The sequence below is a fragment of the Callospermophilus lateralis genome, chromosome 11, assembly GCF_048772815.1.
Source record: "Callospermophilus lateralis isolate mCalLat2 chromosome 11, mCalLat2.hap1, whole genome shotgun sequence".
NCBI lineage: Eukaryota > Metazoa > Chordata > Mammalia > Rodentia > Sciuridae > Callospermophilus > Callospermophilus lateralis.
The window spans coordinates 80,009,981-80,037,965 of record NC_135315.1 but is presented as its reverse complement, the minus strand read 5'-3'; the positions used below and the strand labels follow the sequence as shown (position 1 = coordinate 80,037,965).

Here is a 27,985-nt window from a genome sequence, read left to right as displayed (position 1 = left end):
GACTTACAAAATATATTTCCTACTTGCTTTTGAGTTTGTATAGATTTTTGCTCTTCAGATTCCAGCTAACGTGCGGACTAAACATACACATTGTCCTTAACAGCAGCTACAGCCTTCAGGATGTAGATTAACCATAGCACTCCTCACCTTCCATGGGTGTGTAGTTTTCTACACAAAGCCCCATGTCCTGTTTTCCCATCTCTCCTGCTTCAGCCCCTCTTCTTCCTGTGCTACTGAGGTATCTACATAGGTGAGTCCTACAGAGGCAGATGAAAATCAGGGGACAGGGAAGTAGGGTGCATCCATAACATTCATGCCCTGAAAGCAATCCTGTGGGATGAAGATGTGATTAAGGAATAAATTATACCATTTTACAGAAATAACTATAGTTAGTACAAATGGCTTATTTTAATCTGTAGTTTTGCACCAAAGGAACAGATCGGTGCTGAAATTAAATGGAGGAACTTTTATCAATTGCAGAAATAAAGTCAGATCCATGGGTTCATTAGTGCTAATTAAAAGAAAAATATGACCACAAAGAAAAAGATTTATTTAAAGAACCTAATCCACAGCACTAATACTGGTACACTTTTAAATTCCGATGTTACTAGTTATCAAATATATAGTATACTGGAAAATATTTACATTGTTTGATAGACCATTTGTAAAACTGCATACTCATTCAGAAAGTATACTTAAAACACAAAAATATTTAATGATGTTTTAAATGTTAAGTTACCTTTGCATATGTTAAACTGAAATATTTTTATGTAAATATTTTTTAATTATTAAATGTACTAAATTGTTTTTGAGCTTTTTGAGACACATAAATGAATAACACATAAACACTGAGGAGTTATTAAATGAGTCCATGTTGAATTTGATTAAACTGAGATTTTAAAACCCAGAAAATTAAAACTATATATAACGTACCATCTGGTTGTTGTAAATTCAGGGTATGTTGTAAACAGTATAACCAGAATTTAGATAATATGTATGAAAAATTATTCATTAACCAAAGGGTTTTTGTTGGCTGTTCTCATCCATTTTATGTTCTTAACAGGGAAATTATGATAAGGTTAGGTTTAAAGGCTTTTCTAAAAAAGCCATATACTTGATCAAAGTTAGAAATTGGTGGAAGAGCTCCATTGTGGCAAATTATATACTCCAGATTTTTTTTTTTTTTTGCATAGAAAAATATAGTGGGCTATTCCCTAAGGAAAACATGATTGTTCTTTTTACCACTTCACTATGAAGATCAAGTTTTGTCCACTTGGCCATGTAAAGGCTTCCTTGTCCCCTTCATGAGGTCTCCTATCCAGTCTATATTCATTTCTCTCCACATACCCCATGAACTTCAACAACTCTCACATACTTGCTCACACCAAATAGGAATCTCTTAGCCTGAGAATCTCCTCTCAGCTCTTTCCATGCCTCTTTAGGAACTGTAACCTTTGCAGTTTCTAGATTTTCCGTCTGTATATGTGAATGCTCATAAGCAGAAACTTATTTGTTTCTCCAGATCTGAATGGCATAGATTTAACTCCTGTGCAAGATACTCCTGTGGCTTCAAGAAGATAAGATACATATGTTCATTTTAATGTGGACATTGAGCTCCAGAAGCATATTGAAAAATTAACCAAAGGTTTGTAATTATCAGTTACTGACTTCTTAAGGACTTCTTAAGGACAGTACTTATCTGGGTTTGTGTTGATAGTGTACTTAAAACAAGATCTTATATCACATAGTTATGAATATTGACTTAAAGAAAGTCAAATCAACAATTTTTTTTAAATATGAGAATTAGCAGTTGCATTATCTAGTTGTGTAATAATGTGGTTAAATATTATTTGACAGGGAAGTATTTCTCATAATACAGAGTTAAGGAAGCAGGTTCTCTAATAATTACCTTAAGTCCTTTTAGGAACCTAATGATTACTTTCTAACAGTTAAGGAATTATTATTTTTTTCTTTCAATAAGATGCATTGGGTAAAAAGATACTATAACTGGCAGTTAGTTTGTAAGAATATGGAAAGGAAAATCTGGGCATGGTGGTTTCAGGAGGGAGAGAAATAAAATATCAAAGGAACTCTTTTAAATTTCAATTCTAATATAGGTGTTTTTGAAACCATTTTTATAGGTACTGCTGATACTTAAGTAACTTCTGTTTTTCTTGTGGTATTTAATATTTTATATTCTTTGGTAGTTTATGATTCTACCTGTGTACATAACTTACATTCTTGCTATACAATTTCGTTGTACTTTGTAGAATTAAATGATATGGAGAAATGTCACTCAGACATGGTAGATGAGCTTGGAGTGACAGCAACAGTGAGTTATCAACAGTTGTGTCATCAGACTGTTTGACACGTTACTTTGTAAAGTCATAGGCTTCTGGTGACACATAAGAAATGTGTGGTCTCTGGCTTATGTGGTTTGTTTTAATTCCTTAGGTGCGGCTATCTTCTTTGAATTCAAACACTACAAGCCTAAAAAAAGGTTTACCAGCACCAAGTGTTTTGCTTTCATGGAGATGGATGAGATTAAACCTGGGCCAATTGTAATAGAACTGTAAGTGATATACATATAGGATTCATACTGTTCTAATGGTTACTAGTTCATGTTTCTTCTTAGTCCCTCTTATCTAGAATGTAACATTGGAGTAAATCAATCATCAAAGTATTTTAAACAATCATCTTTCTATTGTGGTTACAGATACAAGAAACCCACTGACTTTAAAAGAAAGAAATTGCAGTTATTGACCAAGAAACCACTTTATCTTCATCTACATCAAACTTTGCACAAGGAATGATTCTGACATGAGTAATGTGGAATTTCTGTGAATTTTACCACTCAGTACAAACCATCATAGCTCTGGGTAGCATATTCATCCTTCAGGAGGCAGGAAGTGAGCCGTACCTATAGGCCAGTGAGTCCATTGCAAAGCTGTACCACAGAACTAAAGTCCAGCACCTCATTGTTATGACTCCTTTGGATACAAGGTTTATTGTAGATTTTGAAACATGTTTTTACTTTTCTGTTAATTGTGCAATTAATAGTCTTTTTCCTAATTTACCACTGTTCCTACCCTGCTTCCTGGAACAATACTGCTGTGGTACGTATGCTCATCTTCAAACTTTAAAATACAGCAATAAGAATGTGCTAGAGTTTACACATTTGTCCAATAAGGTCTTTTGATTTGAATTAACTTCAAACTTTTGAATTGAAGTGGGTAGGATAGTACCAGATTGCTTTGAAAGGAAATTGGATCACTTATGGTCTGTCTTATAGGCTGTTCCTTAGAGCTGGCCTAAATTCACCCTCATCTGATAGTTCTACTTAGAAATAGTGTGCCTTGACCAGATCAATATCTTATATGGGAGTGCCCCCCAGATTGTAGCTGTGATTTTTTTCCAGATGACCAGATTGTTTTTCTGAAAGTGAGCATATTTTTAGTCATGTTGATTAGTTGTTCTACATCACATTGCTATTGTTTCTAGGGTTAACATTAATGATTCTAGGGTTAACATTAAAACCATCTCTCTCAGAATAATTACAAATTTTTGGGTGGGTTTAAATCATGTCATCTAAAAATAATTGAGTCAGATGCTAATGAGATACTGCAGGAACAACTGCTGTTTTTCTGACAACTGACTGTGAAACCTTAAAACCTGCATACCTTGTCTTTATAAAGTGATGAGTATGCAAAATCTGGAAAGATATTCTATTTTTTAATATAGGTAGATACAACTGCCATTTATTTCCTATTTAGATATATTGACATTCATATGAAAATATGCAGGTCATTAGCCTATTATAATTTCACCATTTACATTACTTTTAACTTAATGATGAGACATAAATAAAACTTTCATAGTACACAAGGTGGATATTTGATACACAGAACATAAAGATTTGTGAGGAGCTTTTTTGTGGGTTACATGTAGAACCCATGTATTTTAATATTCACTATTTTAAATGAACAATGCATGAAGGGAATGCAATACTTGGCCTATTTTTAAACTAGTGTAAACCCTAATCATACCATCTGTTTGCTTTTTAAAATGAATAACAGTAATTTTAGCCCTTGCACTTCAAGAGATCTAGTCTTTAATTTTTCAGTTGACTGTTAGGTCAATTTTGTTTACTAGATGAATGTTAATAAAACTATATGAGCCTGAAAGAATTCTCAACCAAATTTAGTCTTTTCTTTCATCTGGATTGGGTTAATTTCACAAGTGCAAAAATAGTTCAGTCTACAGTAGTTCTAGGAAATGAAGAATTTGCCTTAATAAAATGTTCACTCAACTGAAACTCTGAGTAGTCAAAATTTCCAGACTGAAACTTCTCAAGAGAAGGGCCTCATCTTCTCCATGTCATGTAAACTTTCCAAGGTGCTTGGCAGCACTCTGTACCCTGTGGAGTACTCAGTACCTTTTTGTTTGATGTTACTGATGTTGAAGTTGCTCCCTTAAAATCTACTATTAAAATGTAGCAAAACTGATACATTGTTCTTTCTGTTTTTTCATAGACTATAAAACATGTATATCAAAGTGATAATTAAAAAAAAAACCTTTTTTTTTTTGGTTGTAGATGGACACAGTACCTTTATATTTATATGTGGTGCTGAGGATCAAACCCAGTGCCTCACACGCAACCCCAGCCCCTCAAAGTGATAATTTATATAAAGAAACATTTAGCATCCTTCACATAAGAATGCTTTTTTTTTAACCTCTATTTATTTATGTGATGCTGAGGATTAAACCCAGGGCCTTGCCTGTGCTAGGCAAGTACTCTACCACTGATCCACAACCCCAGCTGACACCAAAGAATGGGGTTATATGAAAAAAAAGAGGATGCTTTGTATGAATGTCTTTCATCAGCATTAAACAAACTTAAATTGAACATTGTCATTAGCTTAGCTTTAATTCAGACCTGAATGACCAAACCTCCCCTGTCAAAAAAGGTGGTTTTATCTTGAAGCAATTAACACAAAATAATCTGTATCTCACAAATTAGTTGTTTAAATTTACTTTCTAGTGTGGGAGGGGATGAGTCACTGGACAATAATTACAACTATAGCAGTAGTACTTTCAGGTTGAAACACTACTGCTTCACAAATGAAATGATTTTAGTAACTAAACTCAAACACAATTTGCTGGAGAGGAGTTCTAAAACTTTTGAGATACAAAAGTATAATTGAATCAAGGGACAGTATTCTCTCACAACCGGTATATGGGCAGCTACCTTGGGCTTTGCTACAGAAGTGGTACAATCAGATGGATGTAAGGAGAGGAAATTATGGGTGGGCTCAGAACTGCTCAGATAAACTACGTAGAACGCATTATAGCTTACTAATAGAATAAATACAAAAAAGGCTTTAGAGGGAAAACTACTGTTGCTTTGAATAAAAAAATAAATCTGCCTTTCCTTGAAAATCTATCTTCCTAGCTGACATCACCTTTATTTAAATGCTATTTTAAAATTAGAAGTTATAGTAACTTCAGCATTGCCTTGTGTCCTGTAGAGGTTGAAAGATACATTCAAAATTGGTGTTTGTAACTTAAATTTTATTTTACATGGCGAAAAATGGCATAAGGTATTATATGGTTTTTCTCTTACACACAGCTGCTGCTTCTGATATTAAATGGAGGCTATGTAGATTGAATTCTTCCTAACGGACTCAAATTCTTTTTGATTCTGAGTCATCTTCAGTAGTTTAGAGATTTTGTTTCACAGAGATTTTGTTTCACACTGAAGCTTTTGCCCCTATTTTGAGAATACTTAGGGGACATAAAAAGAACAATGATATGTTCTAGGTTCCAACAATCCTATTACTTTCTAGAACTTTAAAGAATGGAAGAATATGGTCTAGCAGTAAACAAAAGTACCAGGCTTTTATAATTTTATTTAAATCTTAAACCTCTTAAAATGTACTGTTAAAATTGCTGTAATTAAAATTACAGCTCTGGAGAGCTAGTTCTTAGGAACATTGTTTTAAAGACAGTAGTTACAGATTCAGGACTTGCTTTAATTGATTTTTAAATAAAATATATTTGAGTATCTGTAAAAAAACCAGAATTTAATTCAGCCCATAGTTGCTGATTAAGGACATTATAAGCCTTAGGGTTTCATTCATTCTTAGAGGATTATACTTTTCTAATTTTTTTATCATATTCCTTGAAAATCAGTGGCAAGGTATGGGAAAGAGAAGAGTGTATGTGCACATTTTTTTAAAAAGAAATCTCCTTATTTTTTATAGACACAACATACCACCCTATATTTTACTGTTTTAATGCAATAATGGCAAAAGCAGTAGAACTTCAGGTCAAACAACTCTTGCTACTAATGTAAACTCATTCTCAGAAAACCATTCTCACATGGACAGTGGTTAGAAAAAAGTACATGAATGTGCTACAAAAATAGAGCCACAAGACTTCTCACAAGTAAAAGAAATTCCTCTGTATAAGTCCACAGTTGACAAAGGTCCAGCCTCCTTAACAGTGAGCAACAGGAAATATGCTGCCAAGTCACCATCTTCAGTTCTGAGAGTGAGTTTACATGCTTCCCCAATGGCACAAAGTCTCATGACGATCCAATGAATCAACAGACACTTGGGAAATATTAATAAACAATTTTTTATGAACTATTACAACAAAGAACTTCAGCAAGAAGGAAAATGAAGTTTATGATCTTTGAGTAAACATTTTTAGCGTAACAGTCTCTGCGACCAGATATTTAAAGAGAAAAATCAAGCTTATAAAACACCATTTCTCTGTTATCAACTGGAATACACTAAAAATAGGATACTGGAAATACATGTTCTTAAAGCATTTCCACAGGAAATGTCCATAATTATGACATTCTAAATCATTTAGCAATTGTATATGCTACATTAACTAAAACAAAGGTATTCCTTATTGCACATTTTAAAGTTGGAAGGATACTCTAGTTTAAGTGGGGGATATTTAGGGGGAAAATATTTTGGCTCCAAATGTATACTGCACCAAGGGAGCTTCATTCTAAAAACATAAACCATTTAAAATAAACTTTTATATTTTGAAGCCAATAATCCTTCAACACAATGAATAGTTCATAGTCCACTTTCTGACTAAGTGTCAGAGGTTAATTTTATGGGCCCTGTTTTAAGGCCTATGAACAGCCCTCACTACTCTGAGAATCGGGTGTAGGTGGAGGTTCATCTTTAAAGCCTGAAGACATTAAGTCTTTTGCAGCAGGTGGTGGCCCATAGTCTTGGGGACCATGAGTTGGAGGTGGTAATGAGGCACCAGGAATGAAGTACTCTCTTGGACCAAATGAGCCTAAAGGTCTGCAGGTCCTGGAAAAAAATCACGAGGGTCAAAAGGCAAATCCCATTGTCCAGGTGGAACACCTGGTGCATATTCTCTGAAGCCTATTGGTGGACGCATACTAGGACCTGGAAAATAAAAAGAAAGTTATGTAAATACCCAGAAATTTCTGAACTTGGGTGATTTCAAGTATGTTAATAAAGTCTTTAATTTCTCCCAAGCCTAGAACATCAACTGGTGAACATCCTGACTTGCCAGATGAGGCAAACTGAAATGGAACAAGTTTAGGTTATAGCCTGGCCAACCAGCCATGAAGCAACATATTAAGGATTTAAACATGGCTCTACCTAGCTCCAGGCTTATCTTTTTTCTTTCCCTACTATATAATTGCAGAATTATTTCTATCTCACAAGAGCTCCATTTATATTTGGAAGTACTATATTACCATGACAAGATGATAGATTATGAAATAAGAACTTTACTACATCAAAGAAATTTTGATAAAAGGAAATCCCACTATTTATTACTGTATCCATTAAAAATTCATGAAGTATTTCAGCATGGACTTTACACATGCCATCAAATCAAGGTGCATGCCCTCCTGGAAAAGGCCTTCCACAGCCACCTAATTAAATCAGCAACATTTATTAGGTCACTGTTAAATCCTCCTCTTTAATACTTCCCTCTGACTTTTCTCAAGGTAAGGAGGGTTTGACTTTTCCTTTTCTATATTCTATAACCTACTGCCTATGCTTCCATTATGGGTGATTACAAACTTTATGTTATAGGATTTTCATATCTGTGACAAAATTTTAAGTTATGGCATGTGTCTCATCCACCTTTTCATCTATTGCAGTGCATATCAACATATTTTCAACAAACATCTGCAGAAGTAATATTTCTGGCTTTTCTCTATATAGCCCCTTATCCTTGTCTATGAGATAGCTATTGCCTATCTCAGTATAAGATTATGTAGTGTCCCATATGTCCCAAAAAACTGGAGGAAAAGTTAAAATGTACTCAGCTGTATCCTTTCATTGTTAAGACCTGAGATAGCAACCAACTGTTTTAGCAAGCAATAGAAATGAAAGACGAATGTGATTTATAAGTCAACCACTACTGTTCAGATCATCATACCAAATGGTGGAGGAATTGGCCGAGGCCCAAAAGGCCCACCGAGCTGAAATGGCAGTCCATACCAAAAGGGAGGTGGTGGAGGCCGTCTCATCGGGGGTTCCATAGGGGGCCCCATGAAGGGTACCCCTGAGAAAGGAGGGAGCCCTTTCATAGCCATATTAACCTGCAATTTAAGATTTGAAAGCAGTTAAAAGTTTTAAAATTCCTATGTATTAAGACAAAGTACCAACACCGATAAAAGCTAAAACCCAAAACAGGCACCTGTCCAGAGAACACCATCAGTGCAACAAAACTCTACCCACCCCTCCTGTGTATTCCCACTGACAGCTTACAGAAGTTAGAAGGATTCCACAAGAGGGAGCAGTTTGTTAGTGATTATATCTAAAGGGAAAGGCAAGAGGACTGGCAGAGGTTATTAACAGAGGTGATTTCTGACCAGTATGTCATGCTGTATTCACTACAACCTATTTCAAAGGGAGTCCCCCTCCTCCCCATCACTTCCCTTTCAACACAATAGCTCATTATTTCCATATTAAAAATGAACAGAATAAAATGAAAAATACATTCTGTACCCATGTAATAATAGCTACTATTCAGAGTATCTTCAGTAAGTCTTTCATAATTATTCAACCTCTGAGATCTTTAAGTAGACTGTCTTGTTTTAAATAAGAGGGAACAAAAGCAAATGGATTATGATAATTTGTTGAAGGCCACACTGCATATTAAAGGGTCTCAATCCCAGGTTTGCCTCCAAGCCATGCTTTTCCCACCTCTACTCCTCTATAACAACGGGTCTTTGCTCTCTTTTAAATCTTCTACCACAAAGGGGTTTGGGGGTCTTATCTAAGCTGCCCTTAGATTGCTCCAGAGATGTATATTCCTGGAATATGTATACACTGGAACTTGAGAAGTATTTTCCAACACAATGCTATATACACAAATTAGGAAGACAAGGCTTTAATATTTACTTTCATTTACTGTACACCATTTGAGATATTGATTTATCATTTCCTATGAGTAATGAGTTTGAAACTAAACAATTAAAAATTTATTTTATTATAGAGCTGCAGAAGACCTACCAGATATAATAGCAACACAGTTACAAGAGAATGCACTTATGTGAACAAATGAGAACAATGCTTGGGAGTGGCTCAAGAGGTCATTTCAGATTATCATTGTTGCACTGAAAGAGTATTTCACTTTCAGAAAATCTGATACCAATCTAATTCAAATCACTCAAAATAGGGTTTGCACAAATGGAGGAATTCTTAAATAGCATTCTTCCAAACAAAAATAAAAATGATGAATTATATAATTTATAATGAATTTACTTTGCCTTAGAACATTCAATACAAAACACCATATAAAGTTAGAGTGATAACTTTTCACATTCTGTAGTTCATTATAGTTGTACACACTTAAGCCACATTTCCAAGGAGAAAACTAAGCTCAATATTGCATGCAGTTTAAAGCAAACAAGATCAGTGTCATGCTCTGAATATCCTTCCCAGAAATGCACAGAATAAAACCCAATTCAGTTCTCAACCTCTAAGTACTTACTCCAACTGGATGCTCAGTTAAAGAAGTAATGGTAGAAACTGAGGGGGTCTCAGGTTCTTGGGGAACAGTTTGCTTTTTAAAAAACAAATAGGATAGTACAAATAGAACACAAAGAAGGATAAAGCAAAGAGCAAGTACTGTAGGAAAGCAACATGTTCCTGCACGACCACGTGATTCACAGTAACTACAGAACTTACCTTGCCCTCATCCGTCACCTTAGCTGGAGAAGAACTTTTGGAGCGGCTGTTCATGTGAGCTGGACCACATCCTGGGTCTGTTAGAGATCAAAGAATGGATTCAGACTTATTCTAACATGAAGAGAATAAAAATCCTGCATCCACAATTACAGATTGTTTGAAATTACTTGGTCTCTTTACCAGAGGCAACGGGTTTCCCAGATGCCTCAGAAGACCATTGAGTACGAGGTAAAGGTCCATCCATTGACCCTTGGGAAAAAAGATCAGAGCCCTTGTATGTATTTTTCAGAAGAAATAAACCACTGGTGGACAGGTCAGGGTTCAACAATAACTAGAAAGCAACATTAAAAATGGGTTGCTCAGGGGTTGGGGTTGTAGCTCAGTTGCAGAGTGTTTGCCTAGCATGTGTGAGGCACTGGGTTTGATTCTCAGCACCACACCATCTACAATTAAAAATATTTTAAAAAAAATGGGTTGCCCAAAACATAAATCACAATTTATGAAGAGACTTAAGTAAAATAAAGAACTGCCTTGGGTTGATAGAACAGCAAATTAATACGTACTGGTCCTAAACTTTAAGCTACAGACTTGAAGTATCTGTAAGTTGGCTTTTCTTTAGTCTGTATAACCTGACTTCCAATCTTACCAAGACTACAGTCCTATTTAGAATTGGAAATAAGACTCAGTATTTCATATTGGAAATATGTATGCTACATAAAGTTTAAGGCTACTTTTATAATATTTGGAAAAGGAACACCATAGAGATTTAATTTAAAGATAAAGGTTTACACTTCACAGTGTAAAATTTAAAAGAAAAAAACAATACAGGGACCTCCAGGGGAAAAAAAATGTTTTCTATTCTAGAACAGATTTTACAGAAAACATTCATTAAGATAAAGTAAGAAATTATCTTCTATATATTGTACAGGCCCAAATTCTGTGTTTTCATTAGAATATTCAAAAGGGAAAAAAAAACAAAACCTTGAAGTAGTTTACTATAAAGCAACATGTAAATGCTCACCAAATCCATTTCTAGGCATATCTCTTTGATTAAGAGTAGCAGAAGGAGGTCTCCCAACTGGCTCTGCTGTCAGTGAAGGGGAACAGTCTCCACCAGTCACGGGGGATGGACCAAAAGAGCCATTATGGTTCAGTGGACCTAAAGACAACAATGCCGTGTTACTACTTTAAGGCAGCCTTCTCCCTGACACCAACCCCCACACCTCCCGCTTTAGCAAATCATTCAGATTATTTCATAACCATTACACAAGGAAATAAAAAGTAATTTACATACATTCTGCACCAAGAAATAAAATAGCTCCTTTTACAAAGTGCCCCCTACCTCTCCGAGGAGGATTTTGTAAATTTGGTCTCCCCGGCATTGGTTTTACAATCACAGGTTCATCTTGCCGCATTGCCATCTTTTGGGTCATTTCCAGTAGTCTTGAATATTGAGAAAGAATGGGCTGAATTATGAAACAGCAATCATAGATAATATCTAGCATAACCTTAAAACACTATAAAACATACAGTAAGATACCAAAAATCACATACTTCTGTCTCAAATTAGCAGCTTCCCTTTTCTCTTCAGCTATAGCTCTTTCTGCAGAACGAGCTTTGAGCTATTAAAGAGAAAATATTCAAATTCAGTTGTGGTAGGCTATGCAAAAAATAAAGAAAAGGGGAAAAAATCTTACCCAATTATCATGAGCTTTCTTCTCATGCATAGCAATCTGAAAAAGACAACACATTAAAAAAAATGTTTTTAGGGATTCATTATTATAGCCTATAATTGTCTGTATTAGATATCAAAGAATTCTGCAACTACAGGACAGTATTAATTACTACCTGGTTTTTAAATGAGCGCTCGGTTTTCTGTAATTCTTCTTCCATCTCTTCAATTCTCTGCCTAAGAATTACAACAATTGAATAAAATTTGAAACATTCTGACCATTTTCCCTTTATTCCATCAGCTATACTTTTAAAGACTTTTATCATATATAAGAAAAACATTTCTATAGTTATATGAATCCAGTGTGATCAAAACTAATACTACAGGCCAGGTGCAATGCCACATGCCAGTAGTCCCAATGATTGGGAAGCTGAGGCAGGAGGATCACAAGTTCGAGGTCAGTCTCAGCAATTAAGTGGGAACCTATGCAACTGAGACCCTGTGTCTCAAAGTAAAAAAAAGGTCTAAGGATGTAGCTTAGTAGTAAAGCACCAAAAATAAATAAATAAAATAAAAACCTAATACTAATAACTTCTTTATCATTTAATTGCTAGAGATTCTGAATTGATAAATTATAATTTCCTTAACTGTTCATCAGTGTGTTCTCAAGTAATTTTGCTAGAAATATCTTCCTCCTTAAAACTTTTTCTTTTTTTCAAATTATATCCATAGAAGATTTCCAAGGTCTATCAAATGCCACACTTTTGTGGGTCTTGATATAACACAGAGCAAACTTATTTCTTAAAGAATTACTACAACATACAAAACCCCCAGAACTGTTTGCATTGACCAAGTTCCCTATGGTCTTGCCCATTGGGTACAAGTAAATTTTTGTTAACATTTTTCATTTGTTAAGTTGAAATTTATTTTTTCTCCTGTGTGAATTGAATGTGTTCATATCCTCTCATTATTTATACTTCCATGCTATTTTCTTCTATCTACATAATGTAAAAAGAAAGATAACACTAATTCATTAGACATTGACACCCTCCTTTAGAAACTGAACTCACTTGTAATTTTTAACTTCCTGTACAGCGGAAACCACCTTTTCATCTGCAGCTGACAGCTGCTGCTCTTTTTCTAGTCTCTCACATTCTTCTTGACTCTGTTTCCTAAAATAAAACCAGTTATCAAATCAAAAGTTTCTCTTTGTGAATATCACTTCCCACAATTCTATAAAATGCTTAGGCACATAAAATAGGAATTCAAACCTGCAATTTCATAAATCAAACTCTGGCAAATCACTTACATTTTCTAACTTCTCCTCTTAATTCTCTACTTACCAGTAAATAAAATAAATGTGAAAACAACATGTGCCCCAAGGGCAAGTCTCCTGTGTGTAAGATAATAAAAACTCACTATACTTCCATGTGGAAGATCAGGACTGATCAACCTAACATAATTAAACATATTAGGATAAAGCAGGGGATAATTCTTTTCTCGTTTCTGCCATGGGTAGGACACTAAGTATATCTTTGTCATGGAGGAACTCTTTTCTCAATCCAAGACTGGTACCATAATAAACATATAGTCAGTCAAAGAAAAAATCTTCTAGAATATATATTTTAGCTATGCAATTAACCACAGAACATATTTCACACTTTAGATATTCATTTCAAAAGAATTGTAAATTAAGCAAAAAGACAAATCTGAGTTTTGATAATGTCTATCAACCAGAAAAAGAAGCCAAACTGACCCACTATCAGAGTATTATCTACTGACAAGTTTTAACTCTGATCATGAAACTCAAGATGTTCATCTAATGACACAAAGGTAGCCACATTTAATGATTTAAAAAATACTATTTTCTGCTATCTTTGTACTACTTTAGCCATATTTCCAATTCAAAAGATAATTAACTTGAAACTTAATTTTCCATAAATCAGAAGAACTACAGTAAAAAAGGATTACTGATACCAAATAGAAAAAGGGGATAATATATTCTTATATAGCTTCTCATTTAATTCTTCAGCAAGTATTTCATGAGTGGCTATAATATACTAGTTACCTTGTAAGATGCTAAAGAATAAAAGAGCTCACTGTTTCAGGTATATAAAGGAATATAATAATTTTCCCCACTGGCTTAAGAAGGAATATGGAGAAAACTGAATCTTGAAGGACAGAGAGAATTTTGTTTCCAATTATCAAAGAGTTAGTCTGAGAGCACTAAGAACAATCAAAACATCTTTATAAGAATATAAAATTGTGTTTGAAGGGATCCAAGCTAAAAAGTCAGTGAAGATATATGTATGTGGCCAAGATCCATTAGAAAAAGGAATCTCAGAATTACAAGTAAGGCTGGCACTTTAAGGTACTTTTCTCCTATTAAAGATAACACAAAGATATGAGTCTGAACCAAGCCTTCATTAAATTCCTGGGCTTAGAGGAAAAATGAGGCTACCAATAAAGGGACCCTTAATAAAAGCCCTAGCCTTTGAGTTTAGATTAGAAAGTACAGAACACTTAAGTGATGAACAGACAAAAAAATCTAAAAGGAACAATACTGAAACATTGAAAAGACAAGTCATTTTTGAATTATCTTAATTGCTGACTAAGTTTAAAGTGACAATCTTACTCAAGTAACCTCAACACTTTTCTATAAGAAGATAACTTCGTCTTAGTCCTCAAATTTCATCTATAATTATCACAACAATGTTGGCCAATCAAAACTGACCAGGCACTCCATAAGACAAAATTCTGTGAGAAAAAATCCCACAGAAAAGGAAACCAGCTAATGGGGTTATCCGCACATGTTTTAAAATCACTGTGCTTTATATAGTCAAAAAAGTAAAGTCAAGATTACGAATTTCAGGGCTGGGAATATAGTTTAGTTGGTAGAGCGCTGCCTTGCATGCACAAGGCTCTGGGGTTCAAACCCCAGCACCACAAAAGAGGAAAAAAAAAGATTATGAATTTTGTCAAAGGATTAGAAACTATAAAACCAAGAAATAGTTGGGTGTGGTGACCTACCTACAGTCGAAGATACTCAGGAGGCAGAGGCAGAATTATGAGATTAAAGATAGCTTGGAAAGCAGTAAGACCCTAGTCCCTTATGAGAAAGAGCAAGGAGTCTGGGGAGGTAGCTCAATAGTAGAGCACATGGCTCAAGGTCCTGGGTTTGAGCTGTAGTACTGAAATAGGACTGGGGTTGTGGCTCAGTGGTGAAGCACAGGCCCCACATGTGTGGGGCACTGGGATCAGTCCTCAACACCACATAAAATAAATAAAATATTGTGTCGGGCTGGGGATGTGGCTCAAGCGGTAGCGTGCTCGCCTGGCATGCGTGCGGCCCCGGGTTCAATCCTCAGCACCCCATGCAAACAAAGATGTTGTGTCTGCCAAAAACTAAAAAATAAATATTAAAATTCTTTCTCTCTCTCTTAAAAAAATCCTATAAAAAATAAAATATTGTGTCCTTCTACAACTAAAATAATATTTTAAACCCTGAATTTTTTAAAATCCTAAACTCAATGAATGATTTTAACAGCAGATTTGGGAAGTGAAATAAATCCTAGAGCTTTTAACATAGGTCAGAAGAAAATATCCAGAAGAAGTAAATCCAGAATGTAGGAGGCAGGGGAAATCAAATTCTAATATGCATTATTATAATCAGAAGAGAGAATGAGGTAAAATCAACATTTAGAAAAAGACTCAAAAATTCAAGAAGTGTTTAATGGTCCCAAGCAACATAACAGCAAGAGGAAAAGTGGGTGGGGTGGGGAAAACTATACCTAGGCACTTCCCAATACAACTGTTAAAATAAAAGAGAAAGGACTACAGAAACTAGAAGAGGGATAAGACCAAACAACAATGATAATGATAATTAAAAAAAATTTTAAACAGATGGTAATTAATTGGATATTTTTAAATTGCTAAAACTAAGTAACAGTCAAAATTCAGTAGCCAAAAGAAAGATCCTTTAAAAATGGAAACTGGTTTTAACTCTAATTATGAAGTTCATGTCAACCTAATACAGATTATAAAGGTAGCAATATTTAGTGAATAAAATACTATTCTCTGTTTATCCTTGTACTACCTTTGATACACTAATCAAATCTATCATTAAAGGACAATGTTCAAATAGAATGAAAATAATTTCAAATAAGAAACCAACAGTGTAGAATGCAGAACTACAGAAACTTTAAATATGTGTATAAATTGAATGAATGTCTTGTGGAGTTCACAGTATATGAAGTACTAACATACAATGCCACAACAGTTATCTGATTCAGGAGCTACTTAAAGTCCATAAAAAAATAATAAACCTATTAATCTATGTCAGGTTTTTATTAAATCCAGAATATATACCATGGCCTTTAAATTATGAGAAGATGAATAAAATTATAATTATATAATTATAATTCCATTATAATTTATGATTACATCAAGCTTATACAGGGGATGAGGAAAATAATTAAAAATATTTAAACTATTAAAAAGATACAAGGAAGAAAAAAAGAACAGGTCATCAAATAGAAAGCAAATTCTTCATAAACCACACGCACATATTGACATGGAGAGACTTATATTTTAGAAAGTCCACTCAAGCGGCTATAGAGAAAACTACTAAGAATTTGAAATAAGTTATATACAAATATAAAAAATGGAGAATGAAGACAGATGATCTAGGTTAGAAACAGAAAAGATGACACAGGCATGAACTAACATAGTACCTGGGGATGAGTAAAAAGAGTAAAAACCACAGATGATGACTGAATGAATTTTGGAGGAGTTGAGAAAAATAGTGCTACAATTTAACTGCATTACAAAAAAAAATAATTGCCATTTAGGTCATTCAGATTACTAGTAGGGACAGAGAAAACAAGTGTTCTTTTTTAAAAAAAAGTGATAAAATGAGAAATGTTTCTTTGAAACAGGCCAGGAATTTAGAACTGGCCTGAACAAAAATTTGAGATTCTAAAAAGGTCGCTTGGAGATCACAGAATTTTAGAAAAGTTAATGGAAAGATTTCAATATTTAATGCATTAATTAGGCAACAGAAGTCAAAATACCTAAAAATAGTTAGGTCTGTAAGAAGGTCTGTCTTTGCTTTACAAGATATATATATATATATATATATATATATATATATACCGAAGAGTAAAATCAGGTGCAAACAAATAAAATCTGACACAACCTATTTTTAGAGAATCCAAGTATTTTTGTGGATTAAAAACTTCAAATGAACTTTCAAAAAATAACTAGCGCCACACTAAGAAGATAAATATATAAATATATTCTACAAACAAGTACTTCTGTAATCATAACTCCTAAGGTCCTTGCCACAGTTCAATTTTGTGTGAACATCTGAGATATTCAAGTCCAAAACTTGTACCATCAATAAGTAAATATTATCCCTTTTTGAAGTTTTTATTCTACTAAAACATGTCATTCCAAATCACTCAGTATTTTTAAAGGTCCAGAGTTAGAGATACAAGTTCAAAACATTAGAATTACATAACTGATCACAATGAAAGGTAATTAAAATAAATAGGGAGATCATAGAAAGGGTCTAGAACTTTGAGAGGTATTTCCACATCAGTGACTGTTAATACCATTTTACCACTTCCTGCCTTCATATGAATTTGACAATTGATTACGATGTCCTCACAGCCTTAGTTTATGGTTCCAACTACCTCAGGACCCTTAAGACTGACAATGGAAAGAAAAATGCAACTTATAGGAAACAAAACACAAAGGAAAAAAGACAAATCTCTACTTATTACAACTGGAAGAAATTGTAAATAATCTTAAGAAAACATAAAATTACCTATTAGTTCACACAGTGATAACATAACAAACAATGAAAATCTTACTTTTGTAGTGCCATCTCATTTTTCTGGTAGAGTTCATTTAAAATCTCCACTTTCTGCCTTAGAGTTTTGCATTCCTCTTCCAGTCCAACATTAGAAGACTGTAGTGAATTGCAGTCACCTTCTAATTTCTTTATTTGGTCTGTAAAGGATAAAACAGCTTATCTCTATATGTGTACAAGGACTTAAGAACTTGTTTGAGGGAGTAGTGCCAAGAAAAGTAAGAAGCATGAAAGCAAGAAGCCATTCTTTGTCTTTCCAATAAAATTTTAAGTCTTTCCAACATGGCAATTTCTTCTCAAAAAGAACCCACCTTCTAGATTACATTTTGTGAACATCGAGGCTCTTAGCATAAGTTGTAAAAGTTTTAGATCCTCTTCAACTACTGATATTGTAGTTTGTGTCTAAAAATTGCAGAAAAGAGAGGTATTCTTAAAAGTGAGGCACAGGAAGAATTCACAAGCACTATGGGACTCTTACAAAGAACTATACCCGAGAGACATCCATCATCTGCTTAATTTGATCTTTGATCTTCTCATTCCGATCACATAAAAAACAAAAGACTTTAGCTTTTTCTTTCCTTACTTTTAACTCTATATTCTCCTAACTTCCCCAAACTAAATAATGATTGTGTTCAAACACCAGAAGAAAAAAAAATCAATTAAATAACTAAACTGATTAGACTAATGACTTTTAAGAGAATTGCAAGCTTAGATTTAAAAAAAAAAAGAGAGAGAGAGGTGAATTTCAGGCTGGGGTTGTGGCTCAGTGGTAGAGTGCTCACCTAGCATGTGTGAGGCACTGAGTTTGATCCTCAGCATAAAAATAAATAAAAGTACTGTGTCTGTCTTAAAAACAAAACAAAAAAGGTGAATTTCTAATTTGCACAACTAAAATGTTATCTATGCTATTCTTGTAAGATAAAAGCTTTTCTTCTCTCTCAGATCTATCTTCACCAGGGCAACTAAGTATCTTATTTAGAAAGATTCAATCTTCTATTTTCTCCCTGAATCTACTACCAGGTGTGGTTTGAAATACTTGCTATGTAAGCAATATCCAACTTGGGAGAAAACATCTGGAAATATTTTCCTCATCAGTAAACACTGTTACACTCCCTCTCTCTAGCTTTCTGATAGTCTCTAGCCTCTGTTCTCACAGCCTTAGTTTATGGTTCCAACTACCTCTGGACTCTTAAGACTGACTGTGGACCTTAAAACCACAGAGCCATAGAGATGATGAATATCAAAATCAACTATCATCTGCATAAGAAATAAATTTTTCTTACTGTACAATGTTCAATACTCTAAGTATTGTACAGGATGTGACTATTGTAGCTGCAGTGTACTTACTAGTTTTCAATGGGATAGAAAAGGTCAGTGTTCTTCACATGCCTATTGCTACATTATACCCCAGCAACCCACCTCTGCCAATGCAACAGACATATCTATAGATCCAGTGATATGTGTCTACAACCCTGAAGCTTAAGAAGAAAATCAGCCAGCTGAAAAGTGGCATCTGTATAAATACTTAATTAAAGACAGGAAAGCAAAAAAAGGATTCAACCTCCCTGAGACTGATCTTACCTGCTACCTCTCCGTTGGTTAATTCATCTGACTCATCTTCTCTATTTTGATCCTCAGATTCAGATTCACATTGTAACCGATTCAACTGTGTGATATAATTAGTCAAAGCCTAGAAAAGAAGCAAAAGGTTGGAAGACTCTCGATTTTAATTCAGAAGATTTCAGGAGAAATCATGAGATGAAACATGTATTTGGAGTATAAACTTACATTAATAGTATCATCTTTGTGATTAAGAAATACAAGTAAATCTTTCTGGGACTTCTCAAATGATTTGATGTGTTCACTGAGCTCAGCGTGTGATGTACACCAGTCTTTGACTTCCTGCTGCAACTGAAAAGTCAAAACACATGAATTCCTGTGGGTTAGGGAGGGGTTTCTGCACTGGATACATCAGGACTACAAGACTTAGACAAAGAAATAGAGAACCATACTCCTCGGTGGCCTGCCTCAATTGAGGGGGCTGAGACCATGGTTAAGGAAGAGGGCAGAGTGGCCCCAACTCTCACAGTTGCAGTAAGAACATCAGAGTTCTCAGGAAGTTGACCCTGTTTATTGCATTCCCCAGAAAATTGCTGCCAATTCAAATAATTTACCTCCAGCAGGAATGGCTGGGCACATATGACTGTCTCCTAAATTTAGACTCCTTATCATGTAATCTTCCCTTGGCCAGTGAATCAGTAACTACTCAAAAGAGGATCATAAAATACTTAATTTTCTGGTTTAAAAAGTTTCTTTGAGGCTATGCAAGTTAATAACTGATTGACATTTGATAAGAAAAGCAATAATCCAAAAATCCAAAACAGATGGAGAACATATATATGCATTCAATTTAGGGAGCATGTTTAAACTTTGCATATCTAGAAAAGGTCCTACATGAATATTCCTTACCTCAGAAACAGATCCAAGAAAGATACAAGATAATGATATTCACTTCTCTAGTTTACATTATGTATGACATCAAATTTTCTTTACCTGCTCTTTCGTCATCTTAAGTATGGTATTTTCTTTCTGAAGCTGACAGCTTTCCAACTTCACCTTCTCTTCACGAAGCTTAGCTTCATTAAAGACAATTTGAAGCTAATGCAAAACACTAGAGTTAGTGAATTAATTCCAAAGAAAAAACAAAGTTATACTTTCCCAAACCAGACATCATATAGTTCTCATTTTTTGTACATTTTAGCACACTTCAAATTTTTGGTCCGCAACAAAACTAAGATGTAGTATTAATATCCCATTATGCCAACTATCCCATTAGCAAGAGTTGGCAGCTTTACCTCTGAAAATTCAGAAGTATTCACTGAAATGACATCTTCAAGCTTCTCTATAGATTTCTTATTTTCAATTATCTGCCAGGTGAAAACAGAACACAAAATATGCATTAGGATTTCAGTAGAAATAGTGATATATGTGTGTGTGTGTGTGTGTGCGTGTGTGCGTGTGTGTATGTGTGTGTGTGTGTACACACATATATATACTAAAAAAGATAAACACAACAAAATATTTGTTAAGCCATCCCATTACATTTCAGTAATGCAGGGGATCCAGCTTTGGACTAAGCAAAAAATCAAGAACTGAAAGAGATGAGGGAAAATGAAGTCATAAATATTTCATGGCATCCACAACCTTACTGTTTATGAGATAACCAGAAAAAAAGGTTAAAGTATAGAAAATCATAATGCAATAATAAAATGTTTTAAAGCATAGAAAATTAATTAATTACTGTTTCAAATAAACCAGTTCAAATTAGTAATTTTTTTTGTAGTGATAGAGAAAAGAATTTCCCAAGATCATTTTTAAAATTTTCTTATCTGAAGTAAAAAATGATAAAATTTAAGGGAGAATAGACTAATCTCACATACAGAAGAATTCCCAAAAATTTATAAAGATATTCGCTCCTTAAGGAAGTGGACATAACTCCCCAATCTTTGTTTGCAATGCCTGGGATTGAATACTGGGCCTCATGCATGCTAGGCAAGTGCTCTACCATGAGCTGCAGCCTGAGCTCGTAAATCTTCATACTTTAAGTGTGGACTGTGCATGGTAACTTCCAAAGAATATAATATGAAAAGGATTGGAAAGAATTTTTACAGTGACAAAATCTGATAAATACTACCTCAGCTAGGTGATCAAGCTTACTTGGGGGTAGGATATTTCAGAACACACTCTCTACTATCTTTTGCAACTTTTATGTAATTACAGAAATTTATAGAAATTGAAAATGAAATATGTAAGTAAAATTTTTTTAAGTACAGAAAATTGATTAATTCATTACTCTTTCAAGTAAAAAGTAAACAAATACTGTTCAATTGGACAATAGTTTTTTGGTGATCTGCATGTTTCCAAGGGCAGAGCAAAGCAATATGAAAATTATCCAAGGTTGAGAATAAAAATATTTCCTAGGCCTATAAAAATAATTTGTTGTATCAGTACTTAAAAGTTCCACAAAATGGGCACAGATGTGGGTTTGACATCCTTGACTCCTAATCTTACTTTAGTTAACAGCTGGACTAAGTTCAACTTAACCAATTTTACAAAATATTTCAAAAGCCAAATTAAAGCAACACTTAGCAGCAAAACTCTTACCAAGTCATGATTCTTAGCATTCTGTTCTCTTTCAGATTCTAACATAACATGAAGACTTTTAGCTCTCTCATCCAGAAATTCTTTAGCTTTTTCAAGAAGCTTTATTTTATCCTGGGAAAAAAGGTGTCAAGATTACTCACTCATTACATCTACTTTTGAGTTTAGAATGTAATTCCCCCCAAAGAAGGGATTTTTACCTTATATTTTGTTGCTTCATCAGAAAGAATCATATTTTGTTTCATGGTTTCTTGGATCTGTTTCTCTGATTGCTTTATCTATGTAAATAAAGCATTCAGAATTAAGATACACAAATTATAGTGCTACTATACAAGTTACTTCCAGACAAGTGACCTTTTCCAGAAGAAAGCAGTACTTAATACATATGACTGCTTAGAATTTGGATGATTTGTAGGAAATAATAAAATAAAAACTTTAAAATATGATTTTTAAATTAAAACAGGTAGAAATGATTCAAGCTAGAACCAAGGGAGAAAGAAACAAAAAATAATTATACCTTCTGTTCATACTTTGAAAATTTCTGTATCAGTTCTTCATCTTCTTTCATGAAATTGATTATCTTTTGGGCAATTTGCTGTTCAGTGACTAAAAGGGGGAAATACAAGATTATTACAATCACTAAATGAAATCCAATTACTCAATCTACTAAAAGCAAAGACATGTTATATACTACTATGAGGAAATACTTCTTAGCATAACTATTATGTTTTTAAAAAGCAATCTATGCTTATTAGCAATAAGAGTATAAAATTATTAAAATTTAAGAAAAATATAAGAACAATGATATTTTGCTGGGCGCGGTGGTGCACACCTGTAATCCCAGTGGCTCAGGAGGCTGAGCTAGAAGGATCCCAAGTTCAAAGCCAGCCTCAGCAAGAGCGAAACACTAAGCAACTAAGTGAGACTTGGTCTCTAAATATAGGGGGTTTGGGATGTGGCTCAGTAGAGTGCCCCAGAGTTCAATCCCAGGTACCCTTCCCATCCAAAATGATATTTCAATTTAAGCTTATTTCAAGGATGGGAAATACAGTAAAGTGTTGTAGCTTGATATTCCTCCCTTCTCAAAACACTTTCTTTTCAGAAAATGGAATCATTTAATTCTTTGCAAAGAAAAACAGAAATGAAAGCATACTGATTCACATTACCATTCTTTTAATTATCTACTCAATTACTTAATGCATGATTAAATCATTAGCATAGAAATACTCTTCAAATGTAATACATCTGCATTACATCAATATTCAAAGTTAATCTGCCCCAAATTAAAACTTATCATCTCCCTATCCACAATTTGTTTCTCTTCTTTATCTCCTATCTCAGAGTTGGAACCATCATCATCTACTCAGTTATCCATGCTAGCAACCTAGGAATAGTAAATTTTTCAGGAGGTAAAAAAAGTAATAGACATTAAAAGTCACTGTATCTACTTCTAACATACATAAAACACACATCAAACACCAATACAAGTTTAAGAAACCTAAAAATTTACCTTGATATACTCTATCTTTTACCTAGAAGAGAGAAAAAAGATTAAATTTGATGTCAAACATCTGCTCAATAGAAACAGCATTCCTAAAACAACAGTCAGAATCATAACCAAGTGAGAATTTAATAACATTCTGGTTCAGAATAATAAATTTATAGGATTAAAAATAAGTAAAGGTTAACAAGCATTTTAAATTTAATTGGTAGTTATATTTCATAAATAGGCTCTGACATGAAAACACTAAGATATGTACCTTATTTCACAGTAAAGATGTGTGTGTGTATGTGTGTGTGTGTGTGTGTGTGTGTGTGTGTGTACTCAAAATCATTTACTTGAGAATTCTAAATAACCAGGATAAAGTCTATAAACAATAACTATTCAAAAGGAATTTGAGGAAACAATATTAAAGGCATAATCTTTGTACTAAGATATGCCACTTTCACTCACCAGAAAACATCTTAGAACTCCAATTTAAATTTGGCTATTGGCTGAATTTAGAAACTAATAGGCTACATCATCTTATTTCTACAAACCACTAAATATATAGCAAGAAATCTGAAAGGGAAGACTGCTAGAAGAAAATGCACAAGCAAGAAGAGAAATGACAATTAACATATTCTGGAAAGGACAAAAACAATCATTTCCTAAAGACAGCAATAAACTGCCTGATAATAAAACCTAAGCAGAATTTTTAAAAAAAAAAATCACTAAATTTCTTTGTAACTTAGCATATACTTGTCCTTTCAAATGTTATAAATGGTGATGGAATACTCAGATATGTCCATGGATCATCCATGGGATCTTCGTAATAGGAAATTGCATTCAGAAAACTCCAACACAGAAAGAAATGGCATTTCTTTAATGTCATAGCCTTGCTAACCTTTTACTCAAAATGACAACAGAAGAAAATGGGAAGTAGCATAAAAGCAGTCATCTAAGGAAGAGACTAAAGCTCCAAAGTCAAATGCTGAAACTGAGGAGCAACAGCTAGGAACCAGATCCCACATAACCTAGTGAAAAGAGAAACAGGTATTGTTTCTTTCTTGAAATGAAAGAAACAAGAGAGAAATATAAAGTGTTTTCATGTTTTTCCCTTCTCTTTATCCTTCTATTTCCTTTTTCCTTTTAGCTGAGAAAAAGTTCAATGAGATTGAACTGTGAAAATTCCTCACAGGAATCCAGGCAAACGATTCTTCTATTTAAGAAGGGAATGCTTTTTAAGAGATTTTACACTCAATTGTACAAGGAGAGGAAACTTATCTTAACAATGGTATGTCTGATATAATTAAGAAATCAGAAAAAGAACACTCAGATTTGAAAAGATTTGTATCCAATGCTTTTGGCCTCTTTAACTGTTAGGCTTTTCATATGCAAAGTCCATTTACCTAAAATAATTTTCTTCCAATTTTGTTAAATAACTATGAAACAGAATGACCTACAGTACAAACATATGTATGTATAAGCTTATATATATACACTTATACATATATGTACACACATACACAGAGATAGACTAATTCTGCTCAGAAAAAAAAGACTTAATGAACAAAACATTTAATGGATTTTTGGACAACACATAATCTATACTTCCAAATAAAAAGGTATTTTCTGAACATATGATCAAATCATAAAATCTGGGAAAAATATATATAAAAGACTGGAAAAATTATCTTATCTCCTTTTTCTCATATTACTGTATTTCTTTGTAGCATTTCCCCTTGTTTATATGTGTTTATATTAACATACAGTTCATCAACATTTAAATCTTAGTTTCTGCTTTTTTTTCCACTTCACATTTAATTGTGAGCATTTTCTGTACCTCAAAGCTTTGAAATAGATAAATCTGCCTACTATTCCATTAAGCGAACATACAATATCCCCTAAATGAATTATGTTGTGCTAAGTCTTCAATCTAATACACTGTTCCACTGAAAAACATTACCAAAATCTTCAAAGCATAGTTATTTCTTTAATATAGATTACTAGACATATATGCTACATAAAAGGATATTTATCTAACCTATCCCATCTTTTATCCCACTTTTAAGACTTATGATACGTATGAAACTACTGGTCAGGATGGCTGTAAGAATTACCAGTTCTACCAACTGCACCCACACTAAATTATTTTATAAGGTTAGTTTGACTTAAACCACTAATTTGTGTTTTAGCAACTGAAAAGGAAAAAAAGTGGGGGGGCAGTGACTATATAAAATAATCCTTGTGCTTATGTACTAAGGTATAAGTAAGTTAATTTACTCACAACAAGAACAGTTCTCCAAAAGAAAATGACAAAGGATACCAATCCAAAGAAAACAGTGAAAACTACAGGCTCCCATGGTAGTCCATAAAAATCAGGCCCAGGTTGATACTCATCAGGCAATGTAGTAAACAGCTGAAATAGACAAATTAGAAGAAATGGGAAACCTTAAATTTATAACAAAACAGTCACAAAGAATCATGGCAATTCTGAACCAACCTCCTCATCAGAAATCCACCTCCTCAATATTTTCCAATAGTTTCTTCAAGAGAAAGGATACTGACAGTCTCATATTTTTTGTTCACTTGCAGTGTTTTCAAGTATAATGAATCTAAATACTTTTTAAAAAAATTTATTTATTTATCTTTAGTTTCAGGTGGACACATTATTTTGCTTTTATATGGTGCTAAGGATCAAACCCCTAACCCTAACCATCTAACCCTAACCCTAACCCTAACCCTAACCCATTGCCTCATGCATGCTAGGCAAGCACTCTACCACTGAACCACAACCCCAGCCTGAATCTAAATACTTTAAATTGAGCATACTTTAAATTTTCCAGTTTGTAACAGGCCCTATATCATCACATTGTCTAACACCTGGCTAGAATCCCTCTGGATCATTCTTTTCTCTTAGATAACCTGGTTTTTATAATTTAAAAAATTCATTTAAGACAAAAACTTAAATATATGAAAGAACTAATTAATTTTATGGCAACAAATAAAAACAATGAAACAATAAAAAGATTTCAAGCCCCTTTGGGTATCATTTGATAAGCTAGAAGAATACCTTACTATTCTGAAAAGTGTTTAAATAAAGAAAAGGAATCAAATATTTATCTCCTGCCTTAACTATACAAACCAAATAACTGTGTAAAGAATAATCAATCATAGCCAGGCGCCGTGGCACACACTTGTAATCCCAGTAGCTAGGGAGGCTGAGGAGGGAGGATAGCAAGTTCAACGTCAGCCTCAGCAAAAGGGAATTGCTAAGCAACTCAGTGAAACACTGTATATAAATAAAATACAAAATAGGGCTGGGGATATGGCTCACTAGCCAAATGCCCCTGAGTTTAATTCCTAATACCACCCCCCAAAAAAAAGAATAATCAAATTTTTATTTGTGTAGGCATCCCATCCTTTAAATGAAGAAAGAAAAATCCAGCAACTCAGACCATTGCTATTTTGCAACCTATAATATATTAGCAAATCTCACCAATGTCACTGTTGACTAGTAGTCAACATCAAAGGAGAGGATATGCATATGTCAATGCAGTATTTCCTATTAAGTTTTCATAAGAAAAAGAATTGAACCTAAACCTGACTATGAATTTCCAAGAAATATAAAGCAACAGAGAGAAGCTGAGGTTGTTAGCTCAGCACTTGCCTAGAATGCATGGAGCCTGAGGTTCAATCCCAGCACCACCAAAAAAAAAAAAAAGGCAATAGAGAAAACAGGTTAAATTGTTGTACCAGGGGGATGTCATTTATTCACCAAAACTACAATATATCCTAGAAGTCCCACAAACATATTTTTTTCAATTATTGCAAAAAGTTACAACAAAAGGAGAAATCAATTAACTTATATGAGACTTGTTCTCCCACTGAAAGCAACCAGAAAGTTGGAATATATATATATATATTCTTTTTTTTTTTTTTTGGTACCAGGGATTGAACTCAGGAGCACTTGATCACTGAGCCACATCCCCAGTCTCAGCCCCATTTTGTATTTTATTTAGAGACAGGGTCTCACTGAGTTACTTAGAACCTCACTTTTGCTAAGGCTGGCTTTGAACTCATGATTCTCTCTCAGCTTCCTGAGCCACTAGGATATTAAGGCATGTGCCACCATGCACAGTCAAAATATATTTTTAAAGAGCTATTTTTCAGATAGAAAGCCACAAGGGACATGCAACTGTCACCCCTAAGAGAAGGAGAACAAATAGGTGAGCATTCTACCTTGAGGCACCCTCTAGACCTCAGTTTGGGAAGGGGAACCCAAATGGGGCCTAACAGTCTCACTGAGGAGAAAGAGACCAGAGTTCCAGGAGATTAAGCAGCCAAAAACATGTAGAGAAAACTACCAGAAAGATGGGAGCCACAAAGAAAAAAAGAGTTCCAGAAATCTGCATGGAGGTGGTCTTCAGTTTGGGGCTACATTCTAAGCAGTACCTGTGAGGGCCAAGAACAACTATAAGCTAACCAATCCCACAGTTGGCACTGAGTTGGGAGAAGTCTGGATTCCAGCTAGCCAGAGAGAGTTGACATACAAAAACAGTATGGTCAACAAGCTCATGAAGAAGTAT

General features: G+C 34.1%; 2 pseudogenes; one reads left to right on the top strand and one right to left on the bottom strand.

Moving 5' to 3' along the window:
* Nucleotides 1-2,831, top strand: part of LOC143410629 (axin interactor, dorsalization-associated protein-like) — a 37,259-nt pseudogene extending 34,428 nt beyond the window's left edge.
* Nucleotides 2,832-7,132: 4,301 nt separating this feature from the next.
* The window catches only part of LOC143410628 (transport and Golgi organization protein 1 homolog), a 47,133-nt pseudogene continuing 26,280 nt past the window's right edge, over nucleotides 7,133-27,985 (bottom strand).